Consider the following 16,651-nt stretch of genomic DNA (forward strand, 5'->3'; position numbering starts at 1 on the left):
GATGTCTTCAAATATGCAAAGGAGCACAAACCAACCCTGAGCTGGAAGGCACTTGGTCACACCTGAGGCCTGGCCATTCATTGCAGCACATGGCCTTCTTTCAATGGGGCAATCTGTCCCAGAAAGATCTAGAGGTTTTTTCTTCTTTGTCAAAAATAAAAAATAAAAAATAAAAAAATTAACTCCCTGGTTAACAATGAAACCACAGAGTAATGACAATTTGCAATATGACGAATTATTCTGACTCTCCATTAGATGAGCCAAGGAAACCACACTGTATGTACTTTCAGGTTTTCCTCCACCTTGTTCTAAGGTGGCTTCAAACAGGTGCTGACCCCAAATGACTGGAACCAACAAAACCTACACCGAGGTCAACTTGTGGGGAAACTGAATACTCATCTATAGACCTAAGCAACTTGCTTTCCATATCTGGGATTAACAAGGCTGTACTTGCTGAAGCCTAGGAATGCACGTGATTTCTGGGGTAGCCACAGACCAAGCCCTAAAAGGGAGGGTGAGAGAGGCAGGGTCTGCAGGGGAGGGGCAGCAGCTGTAAGACTGAGCGCTCGGACCATCCATAATTGGATTAGACAGCCACAACCGACTCTTTCAGCAGACCAAGCCCACATTGTGCTCCTGCTAGTGGTCATGTAGGTGTGCTTTGTTTTAAGGAAACCCAATACCTACATTCCTGATTTACAATACAGATCCTTTATTGGGGCACCTCACATGGTCAGACCCTCCTGCCTCTCTTTCCTTTACTGCTTGAGTTGGGTGGGGATCAGTTCCTGAGCTCTAAGGAAAAATAATTACAGGACAGAGAATATTTGCATCAACTGCACAATCATAGCAGGCTAGACTGCTTTACCTACACTATCTAATTCAATCTTCAAAACACTTCCAAAGGCATTCCATTTATTCCCAATGTACTGGTGAGGACTCTGGAAAAGTTCCACAAAACCTTTGAGGCAATAGTCCTCTGGATCCTAAAGCCTGTGCCCCTGGGGCCAATTAACATGCCTCCTATAATAAGTATTAAAATATAAATTTTGCTGCCCTTCCATATGAACATTATTTTTAACTCTAGATTACCTGGGACTGAGATCGTGAATGTTTTCTAGAGATTCTATTACTTGATATTCCCAAATACAGTGCACACACAACTACTTTCATATGCTACAAAGGGAAGAGGGAATTGTGACATCTGATAGAAGGATAAAGAAACTCAAGTCCAAAAGAACTGCAAGTATCTAACTGTGTACAATCAGTTCTTGGCACAAACTAGATATACAGTGTATTGTTTCTAAAAAGCATGCTGTATACAAGAAAATTAGATAGAAAATTAGATTCAATTCCCTAAATAACAAGATGACATTCTGATGATTTGGAGGTTAATTACTATAAGGCACTAACCAATCAAGTCAAATTCCAGTTGCAAAATTAAATTTTAAAATTGTAATCATAAAATTACAAACTACTAGTAACTATTTCCCATGTTTAACAGCTTGCTCCCTTCTAAAACACATACACATATATATACACACGAACTTCTGCGTGTTCATATTCTTTCTGGTTTAATTCAAGTTGTTGAAAACCTAGACATGTTGTAAATACAGTCATCCCTCAGTATCCAAGGGGGATTGGTTCCAGGACTCCCACGGATACAAAATCCTTGGATGCTCAAATCTCTGAAATAAAATGGTACAGTGTTTGCATATAACCTATGCACATCCTCTCATAGACTTCAAACCATCTCTAGATTACTTACAATACCCAATAAAAATGCGGTATAAAAAGTTGTTATACTAGTTTTTAAAATTGTTATCTTTATTGTTGTATTATAATTTTTTTTACTGTTTTTTCCCCCAAACATTCTTAATCTGTAGTTGGAGGAATCCGCAGATGTAGAACTGAAGGAGACAAAGGGTTGACTACCTGCAGTTTTACGTAAGAGATTAGAATTACAATAACTCAGATAAAGGATGTTCACAAACCGGACGTTAAACTAGGGCATATGGTCAAGTATGGCTTAACCCAGTCTAAATTGCTCAGCAGGAAAATGTGTATTTTGGCCAACTCTGACCACCTAGGTTGGTACACCTCATTCTGATGTCAACCTAAGGGGTCAGAGTTGGCCAAAATAAAAATTCTTCTAGCAGAAATTCTTTCTAGCAGTAAAAAGAAAAGGGAGATTCTCAGATATTCTGGACTCCCGCAAGGGGTAGGATTACCCCTAGGACTTCTCTGTTTACTGCCATGAGAACAATGCCAGCTTTTGGCACCATAATCCAGAGCTGAAGAAAGACTTTTTATACTTAAAAATAGGATTCAGAGGCTGGGCATGGTGGCTAACCCCTGTAATCCCAGCACTTTGGGAGGCCAAGGCGGGAGGATCACCTGAGGTCAGGAGTTTTGAGACCACCCTGGTCAACATGGTGAAACCCTGTCTTTACTAAAAATACAAAAATTACCCAGGCGTGGCTGCAGGTGCCTGCAATCCCAGCTACTTGGGAGGCTGAGGCAGGAGAATCGCTTGAACCTGGGAGGCGGAGGCTGCAGTGAGCTGAGACTGCGCCATTACACTCTAGCCTCAGCAACAGAGGGAGACTCCATCTCAAAAAAAAAAAAAAAAAAAAAAAAAGGATTCAGATGCCATAGTATTTGCAATAGACCAATCAAAACCTCTATGTGCATATAGCACATAAATAACTTCTAATCCAGCCTAGGAAAGATAGCATGGTACTATATATAAACCCAATCTGTGACAGCAGCACTTTCTAGCAACAGCATCAGTCTTCTCCACAAAATTTAGCAAGTGATACCTAATAAAAATAAAAGGAGTTTACATATATTGAGCATATATTAATAACTAGTAATAAACTACCATAAACTGAAAAGTGAGTTCAATAAATAGTATCTCTATATACTGGCAATGAGCAAAGAAATTAAATACTTAGGGTACAACTCTATCAAAACATACACAGGACGACAAAAACTACAAAACGCTAATAAAGTAAATCAAAGAAAAACTAAATAAATGGAGGGACATGCCATGTCCATGGAATGTAGTACATTCATACCACAGACTATCACTCAGCAATAAAAAGAAACAAACTACTGGCCGGGCGCGGTGGCTCAAGCCTGTAATCCCAGCACTTTGGGAGGCCGAGACGGGCGGATCACGAGGTCAGGAGATCGAGACCATCCTGGCTGACACGGTGAAACCCCGTCTCTACTAAAAAAATACAAAAAAACTAGCCAGGCGAGGTGGCGGGCGCCTGTAGTCCCGGCTACTCGGGAGGCTGAGGCAGGAGAATGGCATGAACCCGGGAGGCGGAGCTTGCAGTGAGCCAAGATCACGCCACTGCACTCCAGCCTGGGCGGCACAGTGAGACTCTGTCTCAAAAAAAAAAAAAAAAAAAAAGAAACAAACTACTGATAAACACAACAACCTGAATGAATCTATAAGGAATTACGCTGATGGAAAAACGTCAGTCCCAAAGTGTTACATACTATGAGTCCATTTATAGAACATTCTTAAATGATAAAACTTTATAGAGAGAGAACAGGTTAGTTTGTAACCAGGCATGAAGGAGAGAAGAGAGATAGAAGGGAAGTAGGTGTACCTTTGTGGTGATGAAATATACCCTCACTATATTACTGTCAACATCCTGACTGTGATACTATACTACAGTTTCACAAAATGTTACTAATGGAGGAAAATGGTGCATGGAATTACTCTTTATTATTTCTTGAAACTGCATGTGAATCTACAAGTATCTCAAAATAATTTTTTTAATGGGGGTGGGGAGAGGTCTCCCAACAACAAATAAGTTAACTTGCCATACTCCAGCAGCCTAGGCAGGCAGACAGCTTTGTGCAAATCACATCATCATGATGCTGGGCCATCCAGATGCAGAACATATTCAGCCTGTGTGCTGCCACTTCATCAGGAAGTCACAGCTCCAAAAAGGTTAATTTTTAAGTCCCTATTTATAAATCCAATCTTTAAGCTACATTGCCTTCTTAGCTCAAGGACTATTTCAGTTGTAACAGTTTAGGATTATATACTATGAAAACAATAAACTAAAGGAAGATCTTAAAATAAGCAATTACAGTAATTAGCACTAAAGAATTTCTAAGTCGATTATTGGGCAACTTTCTGAAGGAACAAGACTATTTTAAACTAAAAGAATGCATACCCAAGACATGTTTATTGCAGCGTTACTTGTAATACTAAAAAGTTGGAAACAACTAAATGTCTAATTTGGAGCAATTAAAGAAATCATGTCCATCATTCCAGCTTTATGCAACGGTTAAAAATGCATAAAGAGCAGGTCCGCATGCACTGACAATAATTATAAGCAAGGTAAATTATTAAGCTGAAAAAAGATACAGAACAATGCAAAAAGATAACCCCATTTAAGTATTTAAAACTATAAAGTAGAACATATGCATATATAATATAAATAAATGAGAGAGTATTTTCAAAATTAGTTGTAATGAAGACTTCATGGGGAAGGGAATGGTGACATTTAAAATGTATTTTCATTGTAAAGAAACAAAAAAATCAGAATTTACAAATTTAGATTTCTATCAATCATGATTAAAATAAGATGTTTTCCACTTAATTCAATGTGGTAAACAAAGCTGCTTCCTTTCATCCCAAAATGCACATATTCAGGTTTTTATCCAAATGTTTACTGAGTTTTGTTTCTTCTCTAAAAGTGTCTAGATTAGGGACTCACAGATTCAATTCTTTCAAGGAACACTACATATTAATAGAAAAATTATTTGCTCAAATAGGTTTGAGAAATGCTATTTAAAACATAAACAGGAGACCAAGACAGGAGGATCACCCGAGTCAGGAGTTCATAAGCAGACAGGGCAACACAGCAAGACCCCATCTCAAAAAAAAAAAAAATCAACAGGAGGGAAATAAGGTAATCAGCCTTTTGTTGGGCTATGAAAATATTTTAGGCCAGTGCATGAAAAGATGCTCAGAGGATTTCAGAGTTTGAGAAATCTGACTACATTCCCTTAACCCTGGAATACCACAATGTTGTCCAAATTATCCATCAAGTCCACAAAGACAGGAAATAGACTCAATATAGCCTCACTACCCTGGCACAGTAACAGCACATGGTACATAAGGAGCATGTGACAAACATATGCAAATAAGAGGCACAAAATATGCAAGCTATATAAAGTTCTAAGTAGTTTACATATTTGGCCTATCTTGTTAACACTATTTACTAAAAAAAGGTTAAATGTTATTAACTCATTATTTCTATTCAAAAAGCATTTGATAAACAGTAGAAATTCAGTCAAGTACTTGCTACTTTACAAAAAGCTCAGGTAAATAAATATAAATGGAAAACTGAGAAACTGGGTTCCACTATAAGCAGAGTCTTCACCAGTTATGGGTAGTTCTAATGCAAATCTTCTAATGCAAATCTTTAAATACGATCTGATGTGCAACATTAGTAATGTGGAGGGACATTTATTTCTAGCAAAAGTGATCAGTCAAGTCCCTTCTACACCCTAACCCATTTCTTTTTTGCCCCCAATTTTAAACCTGCCTCACTATTAAAGCTTCAAGACAAACCTTAGAATCCTTTTATCAAGCTCCAAACAAGCTGCAGAAGTACTGAAATTGTTTTTAAATTATAAATCAATTTGGGAAAAAGTGACATTAATATTCCAGCTTCTCACCTAGATCAAATGGTATTTTGCTTCATTTAAATCTCTTTTTCTTTATTTTGAAACAGGGTCTCGCTCTGTCATCCAGGCTGGAGTACAGTGGCACAAACATGGCTCACTGTAGTCTTGACCTCCTGGGCTCAAGTAGTCCTCCCACCTCAGCCTCCTGACAAGTGGACATGACAAGTGTATGCCACGATTCCCGGCTAATTTTTGTTTTGTTTTGTTTTGTTTTTTTAAGAGACAAGGCTTGCTATGTTGCCCAGGCTGGTAAATCTTCTTTTCTGCATTGTTCAGTGAGATTGTGTAGACTTTCTGTAAACACATCCTGCAAGTTTCCTATTAGAAATACTACTTGTTATCTGGATTGTTTAATTAAAAAGAAATGTGGTTTTATTACTTCCAAAAACATTAAGCAATTCACTTATCTATCTAAACCGTAAGGAGATCCTTAAGGAGACAGACTGCCTAAAGTGAATAGTGAGGAATGATTTATAATTAGTATGTTAATTTCATCTGTAAATAGGAAATTATAAAACTTTTCAAGGCAGTTAAAAAAATTCCATCAAGTAGATTACATATTCACCTTACAATTTTATTTATTTATTTATTTACTTATTTATTTATTTATTTATTGAGACAGGGTTTCACTCTTTTTGCCCAAGCTGGAGTGCAACAGCATGATCTTGGCTCACCACAACCTCCGCCTCCCAGGTTCAAGCGATTCTCCCGCCTCAGCCTCCCCAGTAGCTGGGGTTACACGCATGTGCCACCACCCTGGCTAATTTTGTATTTTTAGTAGAGATGGGGTTTCTCCATGTTGGTCAGGCTGGTCTTGAACTCCCGATCTCAGGTGATCCACCTGCCTCGGCCTACTCTCTTAATTTAAACAACTATTAAATGAGACAATACATTGCAAAGCATTTAGAAAAGTGCCTGACACAGAAATAAGTTTTCAATAAACACGAATGTTTGCTGTTATTACATAAATTTAAAAAAAAAAAAAAAAAAAAAAAGCCACCTGGCTCCATTCTTGGTTGGCCACAAACTCTGAAGAGGTGGAGTTAAAGTGTGTGAGGTATGTCAGAAAACCAAAACCTCCCATGCAAGTCACTACTACAGCTGACATCCCGGAGCCAGAGAATTCGGTGAACGTCTTCAATGGTCACAACAGAAAAGGGAACTAACTCTAGATCCCCAGGCTGTCTTGCCCACTGAGCCTGGAGGGCAAACTGCTAATTAACTCATCTCCCCACCTTTCTTTGCTTGGGTTCCCCTCCTTCCATCTTCACCCCTGTGCCAACAGTACATCTCCACAGATAGCCTGCTCTCGTGTTCCCTCTACTGGAGGGCTGTGGTCCCAGGGTTGCTCCAACGTCCGACTTGGCTCCCTGCAGATGGAATGTCCTCCTCCAGGGAGAGGTGCTGGAGGTCAAGTGCTAATGTATTGTCAACCTTTGACTCCAGAGAAGCGGATTATATGATTTAATGATAGTTCCGCAACAGAAAAGATTTTGAAACGTGTAGCTCAAAACAGTAAAATTTCAGTGATTATCTGAAACTGAAGTAGTCCAAACTGCTGACTGTGTAACCTGAGCAACTTGTTTTAACTCCTCGGAGGCTGTTTCCTCATCTGTACCGTGAGAATAGCAGTACTTACCTAACAAGGTTGAGGATTAAATGAATTAGTATTTGTAAAGTGCTTAGAATGGTACATAGCACAGAACAGTGTTCTATAAGTATTTCTTGAAAAAAATAAATAAATAAAGAAGCCTACCTTAAACCTTAAGAGAAAATTTTTTAAAGCCAAAATTTTTAAAAGCTAAATTTTAGAATCAATTGCATTTTAAAGTCATCACTAAACATGAGGCTGCTGCTACACAGTCACTTGTGCTGGATTATATAACAGGTGAAAACTTATTCTCTTGGGAATTTCCAGAACTCCGTAGCACAGCCAAAATACACTGACCTTGAATACACTGTTCTTGAACAAAGTGGATGTACTGAACACTGAATTGATGTTACTACTTCGTACCAAGCACACAGCACTGAATGCTCTCACGCTCAATTATCTGACAGTGATGCTAGTAAGAATAAGACATAATTTTTAATCTTATTTAAAACGTATTATGCACTCCCAGAGTACTTAAAAGAAAACTACTCTTCTGCTCTTCATGGATATCTGTTCATAAGAAGAAAAACAGCTGGTTTGGGGGCTGGTGGTGGGTTTTCCCACTGATTTCAAAAGACAGAGAGCTATGCATATGCTAACTTCCGAAGAGGCTATCATCAGTCACTGGAAATCCACAGAAAAGGTCATTGCCAGAGATCTGCCACGTGTGATCCACCTACTCTCACTTCAAGGCCACTGCACCAGGCTAATGCAAAGCCCCTGGGAAGGTGGCCCAGTGCAGGACAGACACAAAAGGGACCATAGTCAAGGAGCAGCCTTACTTTCTCACCTCACCCAAGATACAGACCTATGGGCCAAGGGAGGGGAAATCAGCATATGGCCACCCAGGCCACGGTTACGCCCACTCCTCAACCCTGCTCCCAGGGAGAAAGACCGAACTCTTGTCAAGGGCCCTGTGGGTGAGAAAGAGCTAGAGGGCCGCTGTGACCACTGAGTTTCTGCACCATTTGGTCAACTGAAAATCATGACCCTCTCTGGGTCTCAGTCTTCTCATCTGTGAAGTGGAGGGGTAGGACAAGATGACACGAATAACAGAATGAGTGACTATAACCCAAGCCCATAGTTTAGTGTCAAGGATTGTGAGAACGAAGCAAAAGGCATCAAGCACTCTGAATTGTACAAATAATGAAGATAATGCCCACAAAGACAGATGGAACATGCCTCACAGCTTCTCAGTTTTCCTATGACTGTTAAGATAACTAGTCACCATGTAGCATGACTCCGAGGACCACGTATGGGCTTTGCATCTTCTGTGAAGGCTTCCGTCGCCCTTGGGGATATGTCGCTGTTCTGGTCCACCAGCACTCTCTCATGTTCTCAGGACAGTGGCATAATTATCCATTTCTGTTCTGTCCCTACCCCCTAAAAGATTACTCTAGAACCTGTTCTTATTAAGCTCTGCATTGTCATTGCTGTCATTGTCATGCAGTAGGTGCTCAATAAATGACAATACCTAACCCACTGTACACATATCAAAAACAAAAGAGCATCTATGGGTCTTTATACTGTAAGGTTTTACTTTCTTCTCCCCTACTTCCCTACTATTGGTCCTTCCATCTAGACCTTACCATCTGCAGTGGTCTACATTTGGGACCCTTACAGTAAACATGTGCTACCTCTCTGAAAAGTCATGCAGCTGCTCCCAGCTCCGTCTCTGCATGACCAGGCGAGTAAGTGCAGACCTCTTCTTGCATCTGTGTGGTTCTCTTTTCCTTAGGCTGAAATGCTGCTCTCCCCGTCAGCTGTGAGGATGCACTTACCGCCCTCTTGCCCACCATGGTATGGGGCCTGGAGAGCTAAGCTTGTGCCTGCTCTGACTTTGGACAGTCCCCAGAGGGGTCATTCCTCGGCAGCTCGTTCCATCACTGAGAAGTGCTGCCTGAGATCCCAGAGTTGCCTGCACCCTTGAGGTTCCTCTTTGGTCATCGTTCCTTGCTTGGACTTCTTTAGAAGTCTAGAGACTTCCGAGGTTGGAGAGCAGACTGTGTCCTTAACAAGCACTTTGTTTCTCAGGGCCTCCCCAGGTCCCTAACCACCTCCCTCTCAGACTCCCAAACCCTGGAACTGAATTCAAGGCAACCTTCTTCCCTCTTTGAAAGGTTTAACAAACAGCATCTAAACTTTTACCTTGGAAAGCACATTAACCAAGTTCCAAGTCACATGAATTAAGGGATGGCCCACTTAAAACAAACCACACTGAGTAGCTCCGAGGAATGTCTCCACTGGTGCAAGTGCAAAATCCAAGCAAAGGCCCTGATTAGCAACTGAGTGTGCTTCGGGACACCGGCCCCTCCTGCCTGGACCTCTGCCGCTGCAGCAACACATGTGAACGACACGGTAACTGAGCACACCCCTGAGCACACCCTGGGAAACAGACCGCAGCCCTCCCTGGCGCCCAGTGATTACAGGCCAAGGCTGAAAGCAGCAACAAGAACCAAGAAACAAAGCCTTCTGTGAAACCAGAAACCACACAAGGTCACAAAAACAGCAAGAACTTGTAAATCCTGAAAACCCTTCAGTGAGGAATTTTCCTAAGCACCTGTGTCCAGCTCTGAACCAACAGTGGCTTGACACATACCTGAGACGATAAGAGCACAAATCCAGCCGCCCCTCCGGAAAGACCATTCAAGGTCACGGGCGTTTTAAGATGTGGCTCTCTTTAGGGCTTATCTGTGGAAAAACATCCAAGGCACAGACCAAACAGCCGCTTTGAAAACACACTTAAGACAGACCACAACCTTGCACACCGCTGTGGCCTCAGGTGAGAGGAGGTGGAGGTGAGGGCCGCCCGGCACCAATGTCTGGTCAAACGGCAGGTAGGGGACTTCATGCGCACCTACACTACTTCAGAGCCTGGGCTCAACAGGGAGGTAGGGGGAAGAAGGGAAGAGGCTCTTATAAATAATGCTGACAAAATCAAGTACCAAGAACGCAAGTGTCCTGTTAACTAGTTTCTTTTTTAAAGAAATAAAATCTGGCTGGGCATAGTGGCTCACGTCTGTAATCCCAGCACTTTGGGAGGCCAAGGCAGGCAGATCTTCTGAAGTCAGAAGTTTGAGACCAGCCTGGCCAACATGGCAAAACCCCATCTCTACTACAAATGCAAAAAATTAGCCCAGCATGGTGGCACATGCCCGTAGTCCCAGCTACTCAGGAGGCTGAGGCAGGAGAATTGCTTGAACTCGGGAGGTGGAAGTTGCAGTGACCCGAGATCATACCACTGCACTCCAGCCTGGGAGACAGAGTGAGACTCTATCTCAAAAAATAAATAAATAAATAAATAAATAAATAAATAAAAAATAATTAATTAATTAAAATAAAGAAACAAAATCTCTCTTGCCCCATCCACCCTCCCTTCAAGAGTTTAAGGAAAATCACCACAAAGAGAAAATCAAAGTCAGTCAAAAGCTACTTAAAGGATGTGCAATTGCATGTGATTGAGAAAGTCTCTGTATGATTAAAGCCAGAAAGAAGGCTGTGTACTTGGCAAATACTAGGCACTGTATTTAGGCAAATATTCTTTCAACTATCAGTCTCCTCCTCCCACAACACACCTCCCTAATTTGCAAAGATTTGTTTAATAGAGCAGTGGTTCTCAAAGTGTGGTCCCAGACCCCAAACAGGATCACCTGGGAACTTGACAGAAATGCAAATTCTCATCATCCAATCAGCCTGAGACCTGCTGAATCGGAAACCCTGGGAGACCCACTGTACTCCGCCTGGATCCTTCAGTGCGGACCAGGGGCCCAGCACCAGCAGGGGCCACAGGCACAGAAGCCAGATGGTGCTCTGATCCTTACAGCTGCAGAGGTGGCCAAAGACCCCTCCCCAGCTGCTTCCCCCACAAGTGGGGGCTTGGGACACTTCCCAGGTGGCATAGCTGTGGTGGTGGCGGCAGTGGTAGGAGGCCCAGGTTGAGACATGAGGGGAAGAACAATGCCTAGGGCAACGGTCCCTAAACTTGTTTGCACAAGGTACCCACCCAGAAGCCTCGAAAACACAGATGCCCAGTCCCACCCCTAGAAATGGTGATTCAGTTGGTCTAGAGGTGGGGGTGGCAGCCTGACTTTGGAATTTGAAAAGCTCCCCAGGTGATAATAATGTGCAAACAAGTTTAGATCTGCCTACAGTCTTGTGACTGTTAAAACAGAGATGGGGCAGGACACAAAAGGCACCTTCCATGTGGAGGTGGAGGTGGAGGGGAGTGAGGCAATGGCCCTGCCTGCTACACCAGGGAGGACTTGGCCTGAACCAGCTGGGGGTCATCCATTTCTGAGTGCTCCAGGGGCCTGGCACCAGCAAGGGCTTGATGCACATGGACTCAGGTATTATAACCTATTTTCCCTCTTAGGACTCTGGGACTAAGGCAGGTTATTATTAACCTCCAAGTCAGACAACCTCCAAAGAAACCAGGACTCAAACCTGGGGCTGCACAGCTGGAGTAGGAGTGTGGTTCCCAAGTTACGAAACCAGTAAGTGCGACCCTACCTCCAGTTCCCTGATGTAATATCCAATAATGAGACGAGTACTACTCATCTTTCTTTTAAATTTAATTGTGGGAAAATATCCATAACAAAATTTACCATTTTAACCATTTTTAAGTATAGAGTGCAGCAGCATTAAGTACGTTCACACTGTTGTACAACATCACCACCAGCCATTTCCAGAACTTTTTCCATCTTGCAAAAGTGAAACCTTCGCTCCCTTCCCCAAACCCCCCGCAACCACCATTCTGTTTTCTGTCTCTGAATATGACTACTCTAGGGAACCTAATCTAAATGAAATCATATAGAGTATTTGTCCTTTTGTGACTGGCTGATTTCACTCGGCATAATGTCCTCAAGGTTCATTCATGTTGTTGCATGTGTCAGAATGTCCTTCCTTTTTAGGACTGAATAATATTCTATATTTCTTCTTAAAGAAACAATTCTCAACTTTAAAGTCTAAACTCTATAGTCAAACCCTGCATTTTCCATGCCTAAAAGCACAGACACTGCAGTTCTTGTGCAATGAATGGTAAATGCATCCTTCAATCTTTTGTGGGGAAATCTGCAATATGTTCTCCATTTTTGATCTGTCTTGTATTTTGGCCTCATATTCAGACCAGAAGAATCTGCTTTACAATTTGAATCACAAGGGATCCGAGATGGGTGCTGTAGCCAACCCGACTTAACAGGCAGCATTTCTAAGCACAGAAGAGAGAGAATTGAATCTGATTTGAAGGGATTCAGGAAAGGCTCATAAAACTTCAGTGAATGGGCCGGGCGCGGTGGCTCAAGCCTGTAATCCCAGCACTTTGGGAGGCCGAGGCGGTGGATCCGCGAGGTCAGGAGATGAGACTATCTGGCCTAACATGGTGAAACCCGCGTCTCTGAAAATACAAAACTAGCCGAGTGGTGGTGGTAGCCACGTAGTCTCAGCTACTTGGGAGGCTGAGGGAGAATGGCCGTATGAACTTGAGGGAGGCAGGAGAGCTTGCAGTGAGCGAGATCAGGCCACTGCACTCCAGCTCTAGGAGCACAGCGAGACTCCGAGTCTCAAAAAAAAAAACTTCCAGTGGAGATGTCCCATGCTTCTAAGATCCTCTTCTTTTTGTCATAGCATGATGTCTAAACCCACAGCATAGTTCTTCAGCTATTTCTGAATTGCTGAGATTAACCAAAAACCAATCCCAAAAAGAGATAAAAATAATTGATTCAAACTGATTATACAATAAAGGGGATTTATTTCCTTAAAACTGGAAAAATACAAAAATAGGGTAGGTTTCAGGCACAATTTATTCTGGGCTACTACTGCAGTTTTCAGTGATTCTTCCAGTCCTGTCTCTCACCCCACAATGACTTTGTCCTTAGGTTGGCTTCCCTCCGGATCACAAGATGTCCTCAGACACCTACTGGAGCTATGTGGACCCTTATTCACATCCAGAGAGAACACTGCTTCCCAGAACCACCAAACCACAGTTCTGAGCAGCGTTCTAAGGGATCAACCTGAGCTGTGGCCAGGAAATGCCTCCCTGCTGATTACAGGGTAGGGTATAGTCCATCTTTTGGGGAAGGGAGGATGCTCTAATGCTAGTTGGGGTTAATTTCACCCAAAATGCGTGGCTGCTATGCAGTGCAGATAAGAGTGGTCCCTAGAACAAAATCTGGGTGCTGTGAGCAAAAGGAAATGGTTGCCGATCCATGTCCCCCAAGGCACCCCATGGCCTAAGTAATGCTCCATGTTAATCCTTGTGTCAAAATTTCACATACTTCTTGAGAAGGCCTTGATTGGAGTAGTAAGCAAACTAGCCTTTTAACTTTTTCCCATCTCAGGGAATTGATTTATCCTTTGTGATCACATTAATGTTTGCAGATGTCTTGATCTTCATTAATTATGTGAATTTTTGTAAAGTTGAACATTGAAGCCAACAGCAGCCATACTTCTCTTTTAGGAAAATGGCAGCCACTCTGAGCCTCAAGGTTTACACAGCCCACAACATTCTCTGGATGGGACTGTACATGCAGCATGGGGGACATCTGAGTCACCAGCTACTCATCTTGTATAGCAAGAGAACAAGAAAAAACTGAGTATAGTAACCAAGGAAGAAAATCATAAAAGTTCACACACTGAAAACAACTTTCTAATTCTCTTACCCATAGTTGGCCACAGTTGAGCTAAGAATCATCACCAACAGTTAACTCAAAAAGGCATGCAAGTATGTGGTAAGATACTATAATTTTGAGGTTAGAAAATAAATCCACGTGTTTATAACTTAAGTAACAGTGATTTGAATCAAGGAGTATTAATGACTATACCCTTAGAAAAAGAATGATTCTAACCACTTAGCCTTCAGTACCTACCCCCTATCAAAAACAAACACATTCTGTGATAACAAACATCATAATATGATCTTTATTTGTCTGCCCTGGAAAAAAACACATCAAATCATGACTAGTGTTCCTGTTATTCATTCCTCCCCAACAAGTGGGAAAAAAAAAAAAAAAAAAGTGACCTTTTGGCTGGGCACGGTGGCTAATGCCTATAATCTCACCTCTTTAAAAGTAAAAATAAATAAATTAAATAAATAAACAAATTAGCTGGGCATGGTGGTGCACACATGTAGTTCTAGGTACTAAGGAGGCTAAGAGAGGAGGATTATTTGAGCCCAAGAGTTCAAGGCTTCAGTGAGCTATGATTGTGCCACTGTGCTCCAGTCTGGCCAACAGAGACCTAATTCTTAAAAAATAAATAAATAAATAAATAAATAAATATTTTTTAAGTGATCTCTTGAACTCTTCCTTCATGCTTATTTTTCACAAACCTTTCTTAGGTTCAGAACAGCTTGTTCAATATTAATTCCGTAGAATAGAGCCGACCACACTATGAGGACTCAATTTGAAAACAGTATACTAAAAATATCAGTGATTTTCAAGAAATTCTTTTCCAGACTAGAAATTATCAATAAATCAAAAAATTATGTATTACTCGTTTTTAGTAAAGTTGGTATTTCACAAATTTTTTTAAGTCAGAAAATTCCTTATAAACACCTGTTTCACGTTTTCAGAAATTTTCAAATGATTCCACAGTTGCTACTTGGTCAATAAAGAAAAACTTCATGCTTTTACTTCAACTAGAATTCTCTGTTCGCAGTTTGGGGGTCTCACTGGTCAGTGTGTGCATGAGAACTAAAGGGATGTATGCACTTTAGAGCTCAGCTGTGCAAGCCGGGCTTTCCTTACTTATGCTGCTATAAACACACTGCTAGAAGAGGGACATTTAAGCTATTCTCATGCTGTTACAAGATTAAATGCCTCCCTACCTATTTAAAAAAAAAAAAAATGTCAGTGGAGAAGAAGGAAGGAGGGAGGCAAGGAAACTCAGCTTGAACGTCAATAACTTGATAAGCTTGCTGCTGATAAACAAAGAACACCCTGGGCTTTGTAGCAATTGCCAATATCCAAACCAATCAGCAAACAATCCAAGCTTAACCCTAACCTTAATTTTTTTCCCCCTTCATTATAGAAAATGTTTAAACCTCTTGCACAAGTTGTTATTCATAAGTGAGTTGCAGGGGGGAACCCAAGCCTAGATCTAAGATACTCTTCAACGTGCATGCAGGCCTCACCAGTGATTTCTCTGGAGGCATATTCTGACCAAATAAATTGCCTCACCTGCAACATCACCATTTACTAGGTCTCACTATATATAAATAACTTCTCAGCTTACTCACTAAAGCCTTGTGCAGGTTTCTCTTACCTCCTCAAATACGTCTGCACGTGTAAGCACACACATCTGCACATTGGTTTGCTTTATTCACAGGAACCTGGGAACCCCTACGAAACAGCAGTGAGGAAGGGGAGAGAGGGTGGGTGGGTACCCAGAAGAAGGGAAATAAGAAGACAATGTACAGGAAAACAACAACAACAATAAAAATCCTAAGTAGTTGTGTTCTCCAAAGAACTAAATGTAAATGGTCCTAGCACACACTAGAAAAACAAGAGCAGCAGGGGGTATGTGTTAGTAATCTTTCTGAGTTCCACATTGGGCACTTGGATGGAGGGATCAAAGATGAATGGAATACAAACAGTGCCACAGCTGACTCTCCCACCGTGAAGACCCCATTGGATTCCAAGGTGCACTTCCTCATATAACAACAATCCAACTCTCACCAACAATCCTCATTCAAAGTTTCATCCACAAAACAAAGTCCTCAGCAGTGACTCTCCACCTTTAAATGTTCAAATGTACTGCCATGGGGACTAAGAAGACACAACTGGGACCTTTTTATTGACTGTTGATTTCTAAAGTTTTAGGGGTCAGAAGTCTCTGAGAATGTGGTGTCTTCTGGGGACCCTCCTACCAAGAAAAACGCATACAGACAAATTTTGACACAATTTTGACATGGTAGACATTCAGGATTCTGTGTTGGAAAGGAATTCCAACTTAGATCCCTGCTGGCAAGCAGAACCAGGACAGGGCTGGGAGCCGGAGGGACCTGAGACAGTTATTGCCGCCTGTTGACCGCTTATGGCCAACTTACACAGATTCCCCACACCCTAAAACCATCCCTGGTCTTCCCTGTCAAAAGGTCCTTAGGGTGAAACTCTATGCCTAAACCTATGCCTTCCCCTTTTACTTTTTATTGATGTGTAATATTTGTACATATTTATAGGGTAAATATTGTATTTTGAGACATGTATGCGATGTTTAATGATCAGAATATCCATCATTTCAAATATTTGTTATTTCTTTGTGTTGGGAACATTTCTAATC

The 16,651-nt window shown here is 41.6% G+C and overlaps 1 protein-coding gene and 1 long non-coding RNA gene across 4 annotated transcripts in view; one reads left to right on the top strand and one right to left on the bottom strand.

Annotated features, from left to right (window-relative positions):
* Window positions 1-16,651, bottom strand: part of IGF1R (insulin like growth factor 1 receptor) — a 317,675-nt gene that overhangs the window by 178,398 nt on the left and 122,626 nt on the right. The window lies entirely within an intron of this gene.
* Window positions 10,097-14,385, top strand: LOC103886074. 2 transcript variants are annotated; one of them, XR_004184987.1, is made up of 4 exons: window positions 10,097-10,212; window positions 11,748-11,868; window positions 13,249-13,423; window positions 13,830-14,385. It is a non-coding gene; the product is annotated as an uncharacterized LOC103886074 (long non-coding RNA). The 2 variants fall into 2 exon arrangements; XR_649484.3 differs by lacking the exon at window positions 13,830-14,385 and having other exon boundaries at window positions 13,249-13,508.

The sequence above is a fragment of the Papio anubis genome, chromosome 7, assembly GCF_008728515.1.
Source record: "Papio anubis isolate 15944 chromosome 7, Panubis1.0, whole genome shotgun sequence".
Lineage (NCBI taxonomy): Eukaryota > Metazoa > Chordata > Mammalia > Primates > Cercopithecidae > Papio > Papio anubis.